Here is a 21,562-nt window from a genome sequence, read left to right on the forward strand (position 1 = left end):
TATCGTAGCAGAACTTTCCAATGACCCAAAACAACACTTGTGTTGGTGTTTCAGTGTGATGGTAATCAGACTCTTGTGGACATAATAGATTTCTGCATGTTATTACTAACACAAATTGAATTTAGACAGAGTGGGAAACACACATGTGGGCATTCAGTTCCTTGCTAGAATGTAAATGATAACACAGAGGCAAGATACATTGAGAACTGTGGGCCTAATTCACAGAACTAACTTAAGACAAAATCCTAATCTGACTACCATTTTGGTATTCATAGATCTTACTTACTACTTTTGGTATTCACAGAAGGCACTTACTACTTTTGGTATTCACAGAATGCAATTACTACTTTTGGTATTCACAGAATGCACTAACTACTTATGGTGTTCACAGAATGGATTTACGACTACTAACTTTATGTCCGCACTAGGGCCGGAAGTCCCGCACCCGTAGCGGGAATTCCGCTCCCAAGCTGGAATCTCTGCTTCTGGGCCAGAATCTCCGCTTCCGGGCCGGTACTCCCGATTTTGTGCCGGAATACCTCCATTTTGTGGTGATGAACATTTCAAGTGCCTACCATCTCTCACCACGCTCCAGCTGAAGTCAATTAACACTAACTGCAAGACCAGCACCACAAAATATATAAAAGCAGCACACATTGAAAGAACAGGTTTGGCCATAAAGCGTTTGTGTTCACAATTGCTGTACATCGGCAGAGGAAAATGGAACAAATGATGAGGAAGAAGAACTTTACTACTGAGGAGACCACCATGCTTGTGGAGTACATAGTGAGGCACCACAAACGCCTATATGGTCTCCCACCTTACTGCACCAGTGGCACACAGAAGGCAGCTCTATGGCAGCAATTAGCCGCTGCTGTCACAGCATTGGGGGAGGAGGGGCGCACAGTCCAAGACATCAGGAAGAAGTGGCAGGATGAAAAGAAGAGGTTTGAAGGAGAAGTACTCTAGGATCGAATTGAACAGGATCCTCCCTGCCCCACACTCTGGACCCCGCCTCCGTCTCACCCCACTAGAAGAGGATATCCTCACCACAATCCACCCCCACATGGTCCATGAGCTGCCTGTGAGTGATGTCCACAACGTGGTACCAGGTAAATTGGACGATAAGCAAAAGTGTATGAAAAGATTGTCTGTGTTGCACTGCCATTGTGAGTAAGGAAGTTGCCCAAAGTGTATCTAAAAATATAGTCAGTCAGAGACTCATGTGTTACCCTCTGTATGTTGCACCTTAAGTCCCAGAATCCCTTGTATTAGAAATGGCAAATTCCTCTCCCACTATTGAAAACATGGGCACAGTACTGCTGCCGTATATACCTAACCCTGCTAAGTAGCAATTGACAAAGTGCCCTTTCCACTCATCCAGCTGAGTCAGTCAAAAACGTAAAGAATTGTTGGAGCATTTGAAAATAAACTGACAAATGAATTGGGAAAATACAAGGGGGCAGATTTACAAGGACTGGCGCATCCCTGCATATTAGCAGGGATGTGCCAGTACCGATGCAACATGCAATTCTACCCTTGCACCACCATGGATGCGTCACATTTACAATGCGGCCACCATGAAGCAGGGATAGACAGATGTGTGTCACATTTTATGTCATAAGGGCGCCGCTTTGCTGAAGTTGTGTCGCAAGTGCGATGCAACTCCAACAATGTTCATGGATCATCCATACCTAACGTGCTGCGCCACTCCTTACATCTGCTTCAAGCAGGCATATGGTTTACTCACAGCGGCCTCTGAAAAGTGACTCAGTGAAATCTTGCAGATTTCACTGCATCACTTTTACGTGGCATTTCCCAAAGGAACGCCCATTCTGCTTACATTAAACCTGACGCAGGATTAATGTTGTGCAGGGCTTTACATCATGACCCATCTCCCTAGATGCGTCACGTTGTAAAAAAGTCGCAACGTGGTGCATGGCTTATGCCGCCTCTGTGTCACAGAAGTGACGCAACGGCGGCGTAAATGGTTTTGCATTGTGCCAGCCAAAAGCAGAAGGTGAAAGAATCCTCAGACCAAAATATGTAATTCACATATTCCGTTGTTCATTTCCCACCCTGCAACGCCATTACATCCCCAACGCCCCACAGCTCCTATCTGCCCCGTCTGCTGCAGTACTTCAAAACACTGTTAGCATGCAGAATACATGGGGATGCCTGACAAATTCCACATGTACATTTCCCATTTGGTTACTTTTCTCTCTTCTCACCTATTGACACATTCAGCCAGAGCACAGACAACCACAGTAGCAGAGGTCCCGGCATCTTCTGGGAGGAAACAACATCATCCAGGGCAAGGCATACCACCCTCACAAACTGGTAAGCCAAACTTGTCAGGAGCTGGTCAAAATGCATACATTGTCAGGAGACAACAGAGGGACATATAGTGCCCGACTATGAATGGTAACCATAGATGAAAAACTAGTTTAATAACTATTGGAGTTGTCAATGGACATTTACCATTAGCAAATGACATATGTGAATAGCGAAAGACAAAATATAATACGTCTTGGCTCATCATACCTTTGTAATTGGGGAACATAACATGTATTCCACCAACAGTCCCAGACCTGGGAACTCACTCCTGGAATCGAGTGCCAAAACAAGTCAAAAGGGTGTCCCCACTATATTGTAATATTTTCTGTAGACCTAATCAAGAAATCCAATGTTAACAAATATGACAATGATCAACAAGAAGTGAGATACCATTGTCGGTAGTATTGGAAATGCATTCACTGTCCAACTTAGAATGTTTTCACTATACATGAAATCGCCCAGTCCACCCAGCTGGTCATGTATTTCTTACATTGGATGGCTTGTTTGTTGGCCATCAACAAAACACGATAGTGGACCTTACTTCAAGATTTGTAGTCATGTCATTTTGATATACGTCACTTCTAGGTAGTGGGCCCATAATCATTTATATGTGGGATCACTCATGATATTAAGTGCTACACACTTCTGCAACGGTGGTGCCCACAACTGCTTGTGCTTATACTTTGGGCCTGAAATTGAGTGCATCAAATGTGGCAGCAGAAATGTAAAGTTGCAAACACACTTATCATTGTAGGTACAATGAGGTCCTCCCAGAATCAAAGACACACACTGACTTCTGCTACAAGTTTGGCTGTGACATCTGGTCAGGGACCACACACTGGGCAGGTGCTGGGCCATGGTAAGTAAACCCAAGAATAATGTACATGAATGCTCATTAAATATGCCTTTAATCTCCACTGGATGTTGTATGTGTTGTCCTGCATCACAATATGCTCACATATGGCATTTAACCACATACCAGATCAGACCTTGGTGGCTAATGAAAGGATGCCAAGTGAGGGCAGAATGGACATAAAATAGTACAATGTGTCCTATGAAGTGTCCAAAACACAATTGGCTTGCAATTCAATGATACAAAAATTCCTTAGCAAAATATCTATGGTAAAATCATATTGAAATTGGTATGGATAAAGCTCACACTGATGCCAGTTGAGTACCTTTGAGATGGGTGTATGGGCTGCTAAGGTGAATCTTCATGCAGTTACATTTTCAAATCACTTGGCTGAAAAGCAACAAGCTAATCCAGTGCAGGCGGAAAGCATCAAAGCTTCTCAATTTAGCTGCAATGTGGGATTATAACCAAATGTTGCATTCTGCTTGCCTACTCTTCCACTGTATTCACATATATAGGTGAGTGGTTGATATATGAGGTTAGGATGCCTGCTGTACAAGATACCATCCGTAGTCAGCTAAGTACTACCATGATGTTGGAAACAGGGTATGCAAACAGAGGACACTCAAAGGATGGATAAAGGAAATCTGTGTTCTCTCATTCAGAAATGAGCTTTGTGAATTCATGGGTAGGGAAGCACAAATGACCAACATTATGTACCTGACAATTGCCCATCTCACACATGAACTCCTTTTGACTTGTCAACAGACAACATTACACTCATGAAACCTGTTTGTCTTAATGGTGAAGGTGAAATCAGTGTAATGCAGAGGAGTCCAGGTCATGTATCCCCTTCCTTGAAATATCAGTAACCTTCTCATACAAGTTTGTCTGTTGACGTGTCATCTTATTGATGTTCGAGCAGTAGCGGCACCCCCCCCCTCCCCCAAGCGCCTTGAGACCCTACGGGTATGTAGCGCGCTCTATAAGTGTCATTGATTGATTGATTGATTGATGTCAGTGCTGCGTGGAGGTAACAGCTAGCAACTGCTGCATGTGAGCTGGGGCCCACATGTAAAGTCCATGAGGTAAACGTGCCGCACATTGTATTGGATTATCCGGTCAATGTTTGTTGAGAATGACATGTTAGCTCATAGCTACCACCTGTTGTACTGAAATATGGACATGTATGTCTCATCACAGCTGCTGACAGAATGACACAAGTGCAGCGTACACCATCCCGGGGAATACATGACATCCTGGCTGCAGCAGTGAAACCCTCTTTCGCCTGTCCATCAGGTAACTGTGGCATCAAGTGTGTCACTAGCTTAGATTACTAAGGCATGACAGCGATCAAGATCCCCTTCTGTATGGAATCAGCAGTTGTTGTTTACAAAGTGACATACATATTATGAGTGTCACATGTGCCTGTTTGTCAATTAGTAATGTAGATCATTGAGAATGTTGTCACTTCCTTCTACAGCTGCTGGATTGAGGACAGCTATGTCAGCGACATCTATGAGGAGCCAGGTTCAGCAGTTGACATCAGGGGGGATCACGAAGGGACAGAAAGTTGTGGCTGGAGCTGGTGAGTTTGCTTGTATAATGTACATCTCCGTTTAACACCTTAGTGCTATGGTGTGAGCTGTCATTTGTGGTGGTACAGTAACCAGGTCACATGATCCTCATCTGTTGATGCAAAGTATAGTTAATCCAACCCTTGTATTGCACCACATGTAATACCAGGTCAATTACTAATACGGTTGCAACCTATGTGTTCCAGGGGATGATGAGGATGAGGATGACGGACCTACAACCAGTGTGGGCAGACGGGCAATCGGAGGGGAAAATCCACTGATCCTCCAGGCAGTTATGTCGGCAGCAAGTAATGCACAAGAGAAGGAGGAAGTTCCTGAGGACGAAGACTTGGAAGATGATGGTGACTATATGTCCATCCACTCCGAGGATGACGATTCGAATACCGTTAAAAGCAATCTTACCACATTGCCAAAATTATTCACGGCATCACATCCTCCGTCCAGCATTGTTCGTCAGCCTCCTCCTAAACAAACAATTGCCTGTCCCCAGCATAGTGCTAACCAGCCACAGCTCTCACGCATCCCAACACAGATATCACTCCCTCACTGCCCTCACGTCAAGACCGACATGGCGGTTCCCCTACACTCTCTTCCCTATACAGTGCAACCCCAGCATCCCCTCCACCATCTGGAGAAAGTACCGACCCTGTTGTGGTGCAGGTATCCCCTGGGTACCATTCTCCTGCCCAGAGGCTTCTACCTGCCACCACCCCTGCTGTTGGGCCTGCTGATCCCATCCATGGCCGACACTTGCAGAGAGGGCCTGCACCTGGCTCTGGTGGCCAATGGGAGCAGGACTTCTTCCAACAGTAGAAATATGTGAGGCAAGACATTTGTGCCATAGGGGCTACCCGGTCAGACTTGTCTGAGTCCCTGCAGGACATGGTCCAATTCCCTCAGGTGGTGGACAGACTGAGCCATGTTTTGGAAAGGATGGATAGAACTTGGCAGGACATGTCCAGGAATATGAGAAACATGATATCCATCCAAAGGGAAGAGAGTGCAAGACACCATGCCTTGGCCTTAAAGATGATGTAGGGCATGCTGAAAGTGATCCAAAGTCTCCCTTCACGATCAATGCAGGGAGGGATGCCATCATATCTGCCTGCAGGACAGCACATTCACACACCTGTACCACCAACTGAACAGGGCCATAGCAAAGGTACACATCCACACCAGCGCCCTGAACAGGCACTCACACCACCTGCACAACCACCACCAACCCCTGTATAGGCACTTCCACCACCTGCACAACTGCCACCAACCCCTGTAAAGGCACTCACACCACCTGCAGAACCACCACCAACCCATGTACAGGCACTCCCACCACCTGCACAACCATCACCAACCCCTGTACAGGCACTCCCACTACCTGCACAACCACCACCAACCCCTGTACAGGCACTCCCACCACCTGTACAACCACAACCAACCCCTGTACAGGCACTCCCACTACCTGCACAACCAGCCCTTGTACAAGCACAAACACCAACCGTACATACACCATCTGCCCCTGCACATGTAGATCACCCTGTACAGGCACGTGGACCACACCCACCTACACGTAGGCGACAAGCCAGACCTGATCCCTCACAGCGATCCTCACCCCCGAAATTACGTTGTCGCAAGCACAATCGTCATTGACAACATCCCAAAAACAAATTGACCACTGTGAATATGTGTGAAGAAAAAGTAAAGATCTTCCAAAGTAAGATTCTGTTGTGTATCATGTCCTGTATAACGATGTAGGTGGCCTAGAGATGTGAGGAGGTATGTGTGTATATGACACAGTTACAAGTGTAACCCATCATTGCAACAAGCCATACTGTGCATAGCAGATGACTCACCAAATATGTGTCCATTTTCTGTACCAGACAATCACAATGGAGTCAAACAAGTTAAAGTAAGTAGGATTCTTCAAAGATATTTATGAATGATAAGAAGAACAACCGTCCCTTTGGAAGGGAGAAAGGAAAACAAATGATGATCTTAATGCAGATGGAGAAGGGAACTTGGATTGGGGTGGGACAATATAAATGTAACATGTCAGGGAGCATCAGGGAAACCAGTCTATTTACAAGGGGAAAAGAAAATATTTGTCCACAAAGATGATTCAGTCAAAACGCCAAGTGTCCTTCTGGTCATCCTCTACTACCACAATGTCCAGATCCTCTGAGTCCGATGCAGGCACATGGCTGGCTGATGCAGGAACAGGCACCACACAGGGTCGGGACACACGAGGAGTACGGGGGAAACAGTGTGGGCCAATGGAAATGGGGAGACATTGACGGTGGTATGGGAAGGAAGTTGGGAAACAACAGACGACATGGCTGTGGTCAGAGAATTGACGCTGGTAGTGAGGGTGGCCAGAGCTCGGATAATCTCCTCTTGCATCATGCGTATTGCTAGACACAACTGCAGCATGATGTGAGAAGTCATGTCTGGCTGACCCTCACATACCCACATTAAGTCCTCTGGGACAGCCATAGGAAGAACAACAAAAAAAGGGGCCTGGGTGGGACAGGAGTGATATGGCACCTCAGGTCCGGAGCCGATGTTGTGGTCGAGCTGGCAGCTACGATGAGGGGGGCTGGTTGCAGGGGATGCAGCTGGAGTCCTCAATGGAATGGGGGCCTCTAGAGGTAGGGAGGGGCTGATGGCAGGCCCAGGTTGGGTATTGGCCTGTCCCGGGGGCACCTCGACAGAACCCACAGGTGAATAGCCTGGGGGGAGTAGCTCTCCACTACCCCCTGGCCAGAGGTGTTGGGTTCTCCCCCCCACTTCAATTTCCACAGCCTCCACCCAGGCCATAGCACCAGAGTTGTGTTCCTTGTCAGTTTGGGTGGGTGCAATCCCCTTACCTCCAGATGTTGAGTGTCCCACCTCATCCTCTTCTTCCTCACTGGTAGAACGAGGTCGTAGCCACCGGCGCACTGATGTTCTCCCGCTCCAAACCTGGTCCTGCTGTTCTGCCATTTGGCCAACTGAGCCCGCTGAAATGTAAGCAAAATCATGATGTATTGGTTGTATACTTCAGGACGAGACACATACATAGATGAGCCAAGGTCAGACTTTGTTTTCCTCTGATCACACTATACAGTTGTCAGTGTTTATGAGCTTACATTACGTGTATGTTCACTGTCATCTCCTTAATTGAGTCTGACATGGACAGCTCACGTGAATATTTTTGCCTTACACAACTGTATTGGCCAACCCTCAACTTTGGCATTCTTGTGATCTGTGTGTCCTGTCTCTGCTTCACGTGGAGGTTCCAAAACTAGTTCACCAAAGGAGATCAGAGAGAGTCCAGATGTAATTGAAATTGGCCAGTAATATGGAGTTGCAGCTCTTTTTTTGTCTAGACAAATATCACCTGCTGTGTAGCATTGTATAGGACAAGAGAAATGCTGAATGTGGGTCACACATCCACATAGGGTCTGGGCTATTTGTTTTGCTATATTTTGAGTCTAGCCTTTTGATGTCCCCTCACAAAATCTGACAATCCAGTGCCACATATTGGCTTTGGTGACTGATAAGGTAGTGCAATACACTGGTGACTAGTGGTGGGTCGTCACAGCTACCTGTACATGTGAAATGGCATACAAGACACTGAGGGTAAGACATAGTTTCCGGTACCGGAGCGCTGTTACGGTCCAAAATCGGAAATGACGTTTACGGGCAGTAACCTCTGAAATTGACCTGGAACACATTATTTCATACAGGAAATGTTATACAGGAAGTGGGAGACAGGAAATACATCACAGGAAATTGTTGGCAGCCATTTTGTATTCATCCTGATCTATCCACAATCACTGATCAAATCCACTGCTATTCTGCTGTTCTGTTCTGGAAAAACCTGAAATGACGGTGCAGGTGTGAATCATAAACATGTAACAAAAGACCATTTAATTACATTTTTGCACGGACGGGGGGCTGACACAACATCAAACCACAGTTTTGTTTTCTCCTACTTTGCATTATGGTACATGTAGTCCATATTGAGAGCTCATTACAAGAGTTGTGATATGGAAAATTGGGGTGAAGGAGTGCTGTATATCACAGACACATGGTGCCTGATTCACCCATTACATCATCACTCATGTTGTGTGCCCATCATTGGTGGGGGAGTAAAATCTATTGAGGGCACAGGCCTGAGAATGCAAAGGATATATGCCCTTTTGTGATTAAGTGACCCATCCTCATAAGGTCCAGGTAGGTCTCTCAGAACATGTATCGTTTTTCATCTGCGTGAATAGATTCTTAGGGACATCCACTACACTGATCGCTGACATGGGCACATGACCTGAGGCACGCTCAACCTTTTGACTACTGTCAACAGCTGTGATTTACATGCAGTTAGTGTGGCTTGCAATGTAGTCTCAGGATGGAATGTATTGACACATTTGTGTATATCCAAGTTTCATCATTGACAACAGACTGCAAACCATATTTTGTCCATGACACTACAGGTTGCTCATGTGAAAAAACGTGGCAACGAGCTGATCACTGACTTGCATGCCCGGACCTCGGTTATGTGCAATGGCTCGGTTTCCCAGATTCAGAGCTAGCCAAGGTACCAGAGTTATGTGTAAGCCATGCGTTAAAGCAATGTTGTGCAAAACACAACAGGCTAATATGATCTTGCACACAACCTCAGGGGAGTACAGCAGCACACCCCCTGTACAGTCAAGACATCTGAATCGCGAATCCAACAGACCAAAAGTGTGCTCGATGATGGCTCTAGTCCATATGTGTGCCCTATTGTACCCACGCTGAGGTACTCTGTTTGCACGCCTGTAAGGGGTGGGGATTTGTGGGGAGAGTGCATACCCAGTGTCGCCTGAGGAGGGAGAAAAGGGCAGTTGGTTACATTTCCCTCTTTAATTTGCACAGGACATGATCTATACTTTAGTACATGCAGTGTCTGTTGAGACATGTATGTAGCTTTATAATTCTTATTGTACAATGGTTAATGTTTGGTGGCATTCAGACATTTCAATAACACATATCCCTCATTTTTGTGCTTCATACTTACCCAGTAGCCTCATGTTGCCAAATTCTCCCGCAGCCATCTGCCGGGGAAGAGGTGACATGCGGTATACGAAGCTGTCATGGGTACTGCCTGGGAACACTGCATGCACATCAATGAATCTCCCACTGGCATCACAGACAGCTTGCACATTGATGGAATACCATCGGTGTCTGTTGCAGAAAATGTGTGCAATGCGGCGAGGTGGCTGAAGGGCCACATGGGTGCAATCAATTGCACCCAGCACACGTGGGACGTGAGCAATGAGATAGAAATCTTGTTTTGCCCTTCGTCTCCTGGACAGTGTATGGGGCATTTGTATGTGGTTGTGGGCTCTAGCAGTGATGCATCTCAGTACCTGATGCAGGCACTGTGACTGGCTTGCCTGGCAAATGCCCATATGGTCACTGGAGACCCTTTGGAATAACCCAGTAGCAAAGAAATGGAGGGCAGAAAGGATCTTGAGATATGCTGGTATGGCATGGGAGCAGCAGGTCACAGAGTCAAGTTCCTGCTCCCACTCACATACTATCTCCAAGATGACTTCTGGAGGGGAATGGTACCTAGCCCTGACATCTTGGCTGGATATTCCAAATAGGTTGATTCCCTGTCTGAAGATCCCCTCTGCTCTCCTCCTCCTCCTCCTCAAGTAGTTTTGCCGCATGGCAAGGGTCAGAGCAACAAACACATTCGGCGACATGTTGAATGCGTTTGTGTGTGTCTGCTTTGTATTCATACATGCTGCAGGACTGGGATTGGCTGCAGTGTGTCAGCTGATGCATGGAGGGGTGTGGTAGGCACTTGGACAGGTGTTTACCCTTGAGGAAAATGATCAACGGCTACAGTGCGTGTATTACGGTCCGGAATCGTAGATTCCAGACCAAGAGCGGAGATTCTGGCTCGGGAGCGGAATTCCCGACCCGAGTGTAGGTATTCCAGCCCGAGTGCGGACGTAAAGTTAGTAGTCATAAATCCATTCTGTGAATACCAAAAATAGTAAGTGCGTTCTGTGAATACCAAAAGTAGAAAGTGCATTCTGTAAATACCAAAAGTAGTAAGTGCCTTCTGTGAATACCAAAAGTAGTAAGTATGTTCTGTGAATACCAACATGGTAGTAGGTTTAGGATTTTTGTCTTAAGTCAGTTCTGTGAATCGGGCCCTGTGACATTATTTCAGTGTTCAAAGTGATATAGTAAGAGTAAGACGACATGAAAAAAACAGTGAAGGTAGCAGTCAGAGTTGGTTGATGATATCAAATTAATAGGAGCCACACAGTCTCTAGGCACAAATTCAAATAACCTCCTCATATCCAAAATGATACAGTGGAATGGGATACAACAAATGAAGCTATGGGGCACCAAGTGGGAAATCAGGTGAGATGCATCTTTGGGGCAGTGGTTGGAGCATTGCCATCTGATTCACCAGGAGCTTTACGTGTTGACATGAACCACAACGGGGCAGGGGGATCCACTGCTACAGGTTCAGAGGTGTCTGAGGACTCCTTCTGCCAGGGCCTCACTTTGTGTGGCAGCTGCATATGTGGTTGGGTGTGATATGGAACCACAGGAAGTAGCAGTTGTAGGTGGTTAAGCCTATCTGAGTGTTGTACTTATCACCCTCAGCACCCAAATAAGCTCGACAATGTAGTTGTTTTGTGACTCAAGTCGCTGATCTATGGACCTAAGTAGCTGCTTCATCTCCCAGAGGTCTCCTTCTATCTGGTCCATCGACTCCTTGATTATCCTCATAGACACCAAGGAGTCTTTCAAGGTTGGCCTGGGCCTCACTGGCAACAGTGGACTAACTTTGCTGGCCTCCTGTAACCCTCCTACCACTCCTTCCCCCACGTACCAGTGTCCTTGAAACAGCTTGCACTCTCCCACTGCCTCCTCACTGAGAGGGTTGGTAATGATCTCCTCCTCAGGTTGTACTAGGTGACAGGGGATGTTTTGGGCTATGATCTGTGCACTGGTTGTTGGGGCAGAGGTCAGCACAGATGTTACTGCTGCAGTGGAAGATGTAGTTGTGGCCATGCTGAGAGTCACTGCTGCTGTCTCCCTAGGCCCACCGCATTGGCCAGGTAGGCACTCCTCTTATAGTCCTCACAGAGAACCAGCATCACTGAAGGCTTGATCGTGGGCTGGAGATGGGGTCATTGTGGTTTCTTGACTCTGGTAAGTCGAACCAGATCCACCTGTTGTAAGTAATGTGTCAAATGTTAGACAGAAAGTGTGATTTGGCTACCTAACATCTTCCAATACACAAAGAATTTGAACTTGTAGTGTACATTGTGTATGTGGAATTCCACTGCCCATTACTCATACATAGTTGACGAGTGCTTCAGGGCAGACAACAGTGTGTCATTGGCTTTGTTGTTTTGGACAGGAGAGCCTTCTGGACATGTAATGAATTGAGTTGGCTGACCCCCCATTTAAGCATAGGCTACCTGCAGGTGAGTTGGAGTTAAAACAATAAGATGGATTAGAGGTGGGTCTGGAGGGAGGTGACTGACTACTTGGGTTGGGTATTTTAGACAGGGGGGCCTGCTGAGACATGTAGTGAGTTGAGTTGGCTGACCCACCCACCTCCCCCTTTAAGCACTGGCTACCTGCAGGTGAGTTGGAGTTAAGTGACAAGATGGATGAGAGTTGGGTCTGGAGGTAGGTGACTGGCTCCTTCAGTTGGGTGTTTTAGACAGTAGGGCCTGCTGGGACACGTAGTGAGTTGCGGTGGCTGACCCATCAACTTCCCCTCATGAGCAGTTGCACATTACAATTCAAAGGGCTGTGATGAATGCATTCACAGAGTGTAAATTTGATGAGTTTTTTAAATGTTACTTACCAGTCTCTAATCCACCAGTTTTTCCAGTCAAGCTCTCGGACTGAAGGATGACATACAACTTTTCCTCCCGGGCAGTGAGTTGCAAAGGTGACCCAGGAGACCCACTGCCCATCTTGAGGGTCGCTAGTTGGTGGCTGGAGGCCAGTTCCTTTACTTTCATCTTCAGGTCATGCCACCTTTCTTTATTTTATTTTATTTAAAGAGTTTTATATAGCGTGAACGTGACCCTTGGGTATCAGATCGCTTCACAATTACATGAGGTAGGTTAGAGATACATCTTGTATAGCAGAACGTTTCACACTGATATGAGGTAGGTTAGGTATACAGTTATACAATGTTAACATAAATATATAATGACATGAGGTAGATTTAGGATTCAACTTGATATCAGAAATTACATATATCTATATAATTCCTGTATATGTCTATCTTCAAGGTTACAATAAGAGTTATTGGAATTGCTTACTGTACAAGGTGTACTGGGACTTCCAGTGCAAATAGTTCCAAAGTGTCTTTTTCCGTGCATTCTACATCCATAAGTCTGGAGTAGTATAGTACCGAGCAAAGGTTATTCCCATTATAACTGGTGACTTTATCTTTACTTACATTGTTGTTCTGTTTTGGAAACATCTATGTCATGGTGCTAGTGATGAACTGTCTTGCCTATGGATGGAACTTACTCATTAGGAAGATCTTAGCTTCCCTCTTGAATGTTGCAGTGTTTGGAATTTTCCTAATGTTTGGAGGGAGTGGGTTCCAGATTCTGGGGGCTACTCCGGAGAAAGCTCTATCATACGATTTCTTCTTCCGGAAGATGGGTGGTCTCAGCAATAGCTCCTAGGCACTCCTGGCTGGTCTGCTTCCTCCTGATAGCTCAATTTTCTGGGCCAGGTATCTTGCTGTTTTGTAGTGGAGGGCTTTGTGGGTAATACATGCCATTTTAAATTGAATTCTGGCTTCGATGGTAGCCAGTTTAACGCTTTCAGGTGTGGAGAGAATTTCCTCGATCCGGTGATGAGTCTTGCAGCCGCATTGAGGCATGCTTTCAGTGGTGCTGTGGACATTTTTGGTAGACCTGCTAAGGTTGTACATCCATATTCAATCCTTGAGATAACTAAGGATTGGACTGCCAATTTGAGATCCCCCGTAGAAATGAATAGTTTCACTTTTTTAATGTAGTTCAAGTGAAATCGGGCACTTTTTGCCATTGATTTGATGTGGGCTTTCATGTCTAGGTTCTTATCCAGCATGATTCCTAGTGATTTCGCTGAGTCCACTAGAGTAGGGGCGCAGTTTAGTGCTGTGATAAGTTTGGTCCATTCCTTAACTTCTTTGTGGTTCCTTGGTGATGAAATTAATAGGAATTCAGTTTCTTGTGCATTTAGCTTCAGATGATTGCTGGTTAACGAGTGTAATGACACTTATAAGGCCTCATTCTTTAACTTGCTGTCTTCCAGAGATGCGATCTTGATGTATATCTGCATGTTTTCCACGTACATGTGATAGGATATGTTTGCGTCTCGGAGAATTTCTGTCAGAGGTTCGACATACAGGTTGAAAAGTGATGGAGATAGTGTAGATCCTTGAGGGACTCTAATTGAATTAGGGCATGATGGGGATAGCGGCTGGTTGACCAGGAATCTTTGCGTTCTATTCTGAAGGAAGAATTCTAACAATTTCAGCAAATTTCCAGACAGTCCCATCCTGTCATGAAGCCTAGCTACTAATTTTTCATGAGTTACCGTGTCAAATGCAGACGACAGGTCAAGAAAGACTAGTAGACACGTTCGATTGTGATCTAGGGCCTGTAACGCATCATCGAAAATATGCAGGATCGCTCTTCCCATGCTGTGGCCTGTTCTGAATCTCGACTGGCAGTCGTCCAGCAGCAGGAAATTGGTCATTTGATGGCTCAGTTGATTTTGCACACATTTCTCAATTAATTTGGCAAGTAATAGAATATTGGTTACTGGGCAAAAGTTATTAGGATTTGCCGTGTCCGCTGTAGGTTTTTTGATGATGGGGACGACTTGACCTGTTTTTAGGCATTCTGGAAGGATCCCTTGAGATAGAGAGGCATTTATTATTTTTGTCCATATTGGGATGACGATATGGCTGATTTTTTTTAGGCATTTAGCTGGGAGTGGGCCATTATAGTGGTTATTAGGTTTGATATCCGAGAGCGTTTTGGCGATGGTATTCTGGTCATATAGCTTGAAGGTATCCCACTGTGCCTTGTTTTTTGCCCTTTCATGGTCGATTGTCGAGCTGGTATTGTTCAGTGTGGGTGGTTGGTTGGGAAGGTTGTTGGCTGCCATCCTGAGCTCTCTTTCAAGCATGTTGGCCTTGTCGGGGAAGAATATTGATAATTCTTCACAACTCAGTTGAGTTTTAGTAGTTTCTTGGGCTGATTTGGCCAACTTATTGGATTGTTGCTTAAGATCTCGAATAGTTTCCGTGGTCTGTTTTTTGGCATTATCCAGTTAACCTCTTTCGGATGTCCTCCTTAGTATGTACAGTGCTCCCCACAGCATTCACATTGGTGACAATCTTGTCGTACTTAGCCTTTCGTCTAGTTTGTGAAGTTTGTGGGACTTGTGCTCCAAAGATTTCTGGCTCCACTCTAATGATTTTATCATCCATCATTCTCAACTAAGTCAGAAAACTGAGGGTTATTTACCTGTGACATATTGGAAGTTAACAAATAATTTGGGCGATAGTGAGCAAGGATTTAAATGGTGAAAACATGGGTTAGAATGAGTGGTGTGTATGTGGAAATAGTGTAGGAGCTTGAAAGGTTCTTGAGGTTGTCTGGTAGTTGGTATATGTGGGAGCAAAGAATCATGGTCAGAGATAGGTGTGCCTTTGAATGCGATTTGTGGGCGTGTCAATGTAGATATTAGACATCAGCTGTGTTTGAGTTTGAATCATCCAATGGAATAGCTTAGTGTGAACTGTGGTTATTGGGCAGAGCTTTGGGACCGTTTCCATCCGTGCCAAGTATTCCCTGACCGCTGTGCAGCATGCAGGGGCAATTTGGCATACAAAATTAATTTCAAATGTTTTGCAATGTTACACGATTGCTGGGGGATAGCTACCAACTGCCAGTTTCTGTACTGATGGCTTTACGACTGCTGAACTTCAAGCGGAGCATTGTCCAACCGCCGCAGTCAGAGAAGACACCTGTCTGCATTGTAATGCAGTGCAGTTTAGTTTGCGGTCTCGTGGATGGATTTGGTCTGCTGTCACTGCGGTCGGTCGGTCTATCCATCCATTACCCTAATGAGGCCCTATATTTTGGCAGATAAAACATTTGGAAATATCCAAAGTGGTTATGTATTTGATGTGCACTTTGTTGTGCATTAGATGTGAGTTGTGAGACATTTGAATTGCAAATGTGCGTGTGTTGGAAGGTGGGTTATTGGAAGTGGTACATAGACACCTAAGACCAGCAACAAGGCCACCAACACAGTACTGGGTCCTAAAAAGGGTCTCTAAAATGGGTTCCTTGCTCAAGCCTTGGTAGCTGATACCAAGCAATAAGGCTTAACTAGGGAGACAGGTATGTAAAGCATTTAAAAACACCAATACAGTAAGTAAGTATTATACAACACACAATAAAAATCCGACACTAATTCATAAATATAGGAAATATATTTATCTTTACAATGACACCAAAAACATGAACATCCAATATAGGGAACAGGCAATATAATTATTTTAAAGAATAAACATGTTCTAGTGCTTCGAAACCAATAGCACCACTTCTAGACATCTGGTAGCGCTTGACCGGGACAAAGTCAAAATTTGAGGCCAACCGTGATGGAGCCCTGCTCAGATACTCAATCAATCAATAGGAATATTTGTAAAGCGCACTACTTACCCGTGAGGGTCTCAAGGCTGGGGGGATGCTGCTCCTGCTCAAATAGCCAGGTCTTGAGGAGTCTACTGAAGGTTAGCAGGTCCTGGGTCTGCCGTAGGAGGATGGGGAGGGTGTTCCAGGTCTTGGCGTCAAGGTGCGAGAACGATTTGCCACCGGAGGTTGCTCTTCAGATGCAGGGGACTGTGGCAAGGGCGAGGTCGGCAGAGCAGAGAGGAGCTGGCGGTTTGGGGGTGTAGAAGCTGAGTCGTCTGTTGAGGTATACTCGTCCAGTGTTGTGGAGTGCCATGTGTGCTTGGGTGAGGAGCCTGAAGGGGATCCTCTTGTTGATGGGAAGCCAGTGCAGGTCTCTCAGGTGGGGTGTGATGTGGCTGCGGTGATGGATGTCGAGGATCAGGTGAGCAGAGGTGTTTTGAATGCGCTGGAGTCATTGAAGGAGTTTGGCCGAGGCTGCTGCGTAGAGGGCGTTTCCGTAGTCCAACCTGCTGATGACGAGGGTCTGGGTGACTGTACTTCTTGTTTCGTTGGGGCTCCACCTGTGATCTTGCGGAGCATGCGGAGGGTGTTGAAGCAGGAGGACGAGACGGTGTTGATCTGCTTTGAGATGGAGAGAGTAGAGTTGAGGATGAACCCTAGATGCGTGCATGGTTGGTGGGTGTAGGTGCAGTTCCCAGTGCGGTAGGCCACCAGGAGTCGTCCCAGGCCGAGGGGTGGAGCTGAGGATGAAGACTTCCGTCTTGTCTTAGTTTAGCCTCAGTCAGCTGTTCTTCATCCACTCAGCAACGGCTTTCATTCCTCTGTGGAGGTTGGTTTTGGCAGTGAGGGGCTCCTTGGTGAGGGAGAGGATCAGCTGGGTATCGTCAGCGTAGGAGATGATGTTGAGGTCAATCAGTCAGGCGATGTGGGCGAGCGGTGCCATGTAGATTTTGACCAATGTTGGGCTGAGGGATGAGGCCTGGGGTATGCCGCAGATGATCTCGGTGGCTTCGGACTGGAAAGGGGGGAGGCGGACGCTCTGGGTTCTGCGGAGAAAAAGGATGTGGTCCAGTCCAAAACCTTGTCTTGGATCCCAGCGTCGTGGAGGCGTTTGCATAGGGTGCGGTTGCAGACAGTGTCAAAAGAGGCTGACAGGTCCAGGAGGATGAGGGCCGCGGTTTCTCCATTGTCGAGCAGGGTCCTGATGTCATCAGTGGTGGCGATGAGGGCTGTTTAGGTGCCGTGGTTGCTGCGGAAACCGAACTGGGATGGGTCCAGGATGCTGTTCTCCTCGAGGTAGCGGGTCAGTTGTCTGTTGACAGTCTTCTCGATGACCTTCGCTGGAAACGGGAGCAGGGAGATGGGCCAGAAGTTCTTGAGGTCCTTGGGATCAGCCTTGGGTTTCTTGAGTAAGGTTTTCATCTTGGGGGGGCGTGGCTTCGACACCAAGGCAAGATGGCGGATCCTGCTTTAGCTCCGCTCTTCAGCGGGACTCTAATCATCCCAAGAACCGATTCCGCACCGACTTCGCCTGGGCTTCTGCTCCGGAATACGGCGTGAATGCCTGGTCCACGTTTGAGGCGCTTTTCTGCCCTATATCATCGGCTGCTAATCCCGTTGCATTTCTCCTCACATATATGCGGGCGGCCACCATTTTGAGCCGTCGAGTTCGCGTCTCAAAACACGAACGGTAATTTTGCATTTATTACCGTTTTAATGTGGTGCCTTTCGACGACAACATGTTTTTGGCCAATTTCCAAGAGGATGTTACTTGTTTTTAGTAAATATTGCCCTTTTGGATGCCTTCAACGTATTTCATTGATTCGATGCCCTATCCTATGTATGCATGATTTTTAATGCTTACTTTATTTGGCTCACAGTGGTTCAAGCTGCAGTTTGATGTTTTTTCAAGTTGCTGCTCTTATTCTTAATGAGAAATGTCCATACATGATTTCTTCTTGGGAATTTCCCTATTGACAACATATTACAGCAACTCAAGTTGAAGAACACATTTGGCTGTCAACTGTTTTCAAATCAGCTGAGTTTGTTAACGATTTGAATTGGCGCTGGTCCCTATTCTACTCCGGATAGCCTATCCATGTTTTTTTGGCATCTATTATCCTGCTGAGATGTGGGCGGCCGCCATTATTGGCCGCTGAGCTCACATCTCCATTATTTTTGTTTTATTTCAACAAGGCTAACGAACTATATCATATTGCGTTTACAGGGTTGGATATGGTCTCCATTCTTGTTGTTTCCAATACTATTACTCCTTTTTCAGCTGCCGACCTGCTATATTGAGTTCTTTGCTGTCATCTGCTGGGGCGCTTATTATCATCAGTGTTTTTCCCTGAGTGACGAATTTTACGCAATTTCTGGGGTTTAAAATCGCCAACGATTCACACTCTGCCAGGTCCTCTCTCACGGGCACGAAACCAAAAAAACATAAAAATGACCCACCATCTCCTATTCACTCCTCACAGAACCCGGTTCTGGACTCTATTTTAGATGAGGTGCGGGGCCTTCAACCTTTTATGTCTACTACAAATGAAAAATTACAGCAGATCGAAGAGAGATGGAAAGCAAAGTATTAGATCTAGAACGACGTGTTGGTGAACTACAAGATTTATCTACTAAGATTCCAGCACTTGAACAGGAAATCCATAAACTGAAAATTTACACAGAGGATTTAGAAAATCGAAATCGTCGAAACAACCTACGCCTATATGGTCTTCCAGAAAATGTTGAGGGTTCTAATGTGGTCTTGTTTCTCTAGAAATTTCTTCCTGAGCTTCTTAATCTTCCATATTCAAATTCTCCCCTCAACATACACAGAGCTCATCGTTTGGGTCGCCTCATTTCTAATCCCACGAGACCACGTGGCATCATTATGCTCTTTCTGGAGTTTACAGAACTTATGACTGTCCTGAGGGCTGCTAAACTCAAACGCCATCTCATTTGGTCTGGCCATAACATCTTTATCTCACAAGACATCCCCAATGCAACCAACGCACGTCGGAAAGAGTTCCTTGCTCTACGTCCACAGATGAGACATCTTAATATCCAATACGGAATACTTAATCCATGTCTTTGCAAGATTACCCATGATGGGCGCTCACGCTCCTTTGATGATCCCAGAAAACTTAAACTTTTTCTTCAGTCCTTCTCTTCCATTGGAATGGACATTAACACCTGATTCTCTACTTCGTTCTTCTCTCTTTGTTCTTCTCTAAATAGCTTATTTGGACTACCTCTTTAAACGTATTTGTTTTCCTTTTCTCAACTATCGTTTTACCATGTATTAATCTTCGATTTTCTTCTACTGTCTTTCTTTTTTCTTATTTCTCTTTTCCATTCTATGCCCTTCATTGCGGTTCTCGTTTTTCTATTCCTTTTATTCATTTCTATGAGGTCCGCTCTGTCTTGCGTCACTATGCTCCTTCTTCATTGTTTTTTCCTCTTTTTACAGATCTGGCTGTTCTGCTTTGATCTGTTTGTTCGCTTCTTTCTCCTTATTCTATCTCTTTTTCTCTGTCTTTTTTCATCTTCTGCTCTGTCCTTTTCTAATTACTTTTTACTTTCTTTTTCTGTTTCATCTCTCCTTTTTTTCCCCTTCTTTTACTGGATCTTATCTATTTCTTTAGCACTCTCTAATTATTGTCTCCCTTATAATATTTATATCTGTTCTGTACTGTCAATTGTATTTTTATTACTTCAGGTGTGTGTTGGATGTAATTTTTTCTTGTGGTGTGTTTTCTCTTGTAGTTCTATCCTTGAAGTGTATCAACTCCATCTATGTTACACCCTCCCTTCCCTCCATCATGTGTAACTTTGTCACGTGGAACGTCCGTGGTCTTGGGAGTCCAGTCAAAAGGCAAAAGGTACTGTCTCATTTATCAAAACTCAATTCTCAGATTTCTTTTCTTCAGGAAACTCACTGTAATGATATAGAGTATTTTAAGTTGAAAAGGCAATGGGTGTGCCAAGTTGTTTTTCCCCCTGCTTCTAACAAAAAACGGGGTGTTGCTATATTGTTTAATAAAGCTTTGGCAGTACAAATTTTATCCACATAAAATGATGCTGATGGACGATGGGTAATGGCAAAGATTGTGGAAATATTTATGGACCTGTTAAGCCAGATCCTACATTTTGGAATGATATTAAAATTTTACTTTCTTCAATTGACTGCCCCAATATTATTGTTACTGGCGTTTTTAACCAATAGTTGGATCCATTCTTGGATAGATTATCCAATTGTAAATTTCAACCTGAAAATCTCATAAAGCCTTTCAATCAGCCATTGTCTCTCGTTCATTGTATGATGTTTGGAAGACTTGTAATCCAGATTTAATTGAATTTACTTTCTTTTCTAACGTAGATCACACCCGTTCAAGGATTGATTATATTTGGACCAGTAAATCTTTGCTCCCTTCTATCCAAAAATCTGAAATTGGATCCATTTTTATATCTGATCATGCCCCTGTTTATGCTGTTTTAGATCTCTCACTTACAGCCTCTCCATTTAGCTGCTGGAAACTTAATAATTTCTTACTATCAGACACGGTATTTATCAAAGAATCTACCACCTTTATTAATGAATTTTTAGTAACAATGACCCATCGGATACTTCTGTTCCTAATAATTGGGATACTTTTAAAGCTGCTTTTCGAGCCTCCACCATTTCTCATGAATCAAAAAAGATGAAATCCACTTGGAAGAAATATGAAGATCAGCTACAAAACACAAAAACTTAGAACATACGTATTTTACTTCTCACTCATCTGCAGCCGCGGTCGGTAGGGGAGTACCTGCCGGGGCGGTGACGTGGAGAGGGGGAGGGGCAGGGTGGGGGTTAGTAATGTTTGGATAATGGAGGTTTGCAGGTAAGTAAACATATAAATAAATCGAATGAATTTCGTTCCGTGCACTGTATCCTCAAATGCAATGCAGAGCGTGCAACGAAATTCGTTTGATTTATTTAAATGTTTACTTACCTGCAAACCTCCATTATCCATACATTACTTACCCCCACCCTGCCCCTCCCCCTC

Source organism: Lissotriton helveticus, chromosome 6, assembly GCF_964261635.1.
Source record: "Lissotriton helveticus chromosome 6, aLisHel1.1, whole genome shotgun sequence".
Taxonomy (NCBI): Eukaryota; Metazoa; Chordata; class Amphibia; order Caudata; family Salamandridae; genus Lissotriton; species Lissotriton helveticus.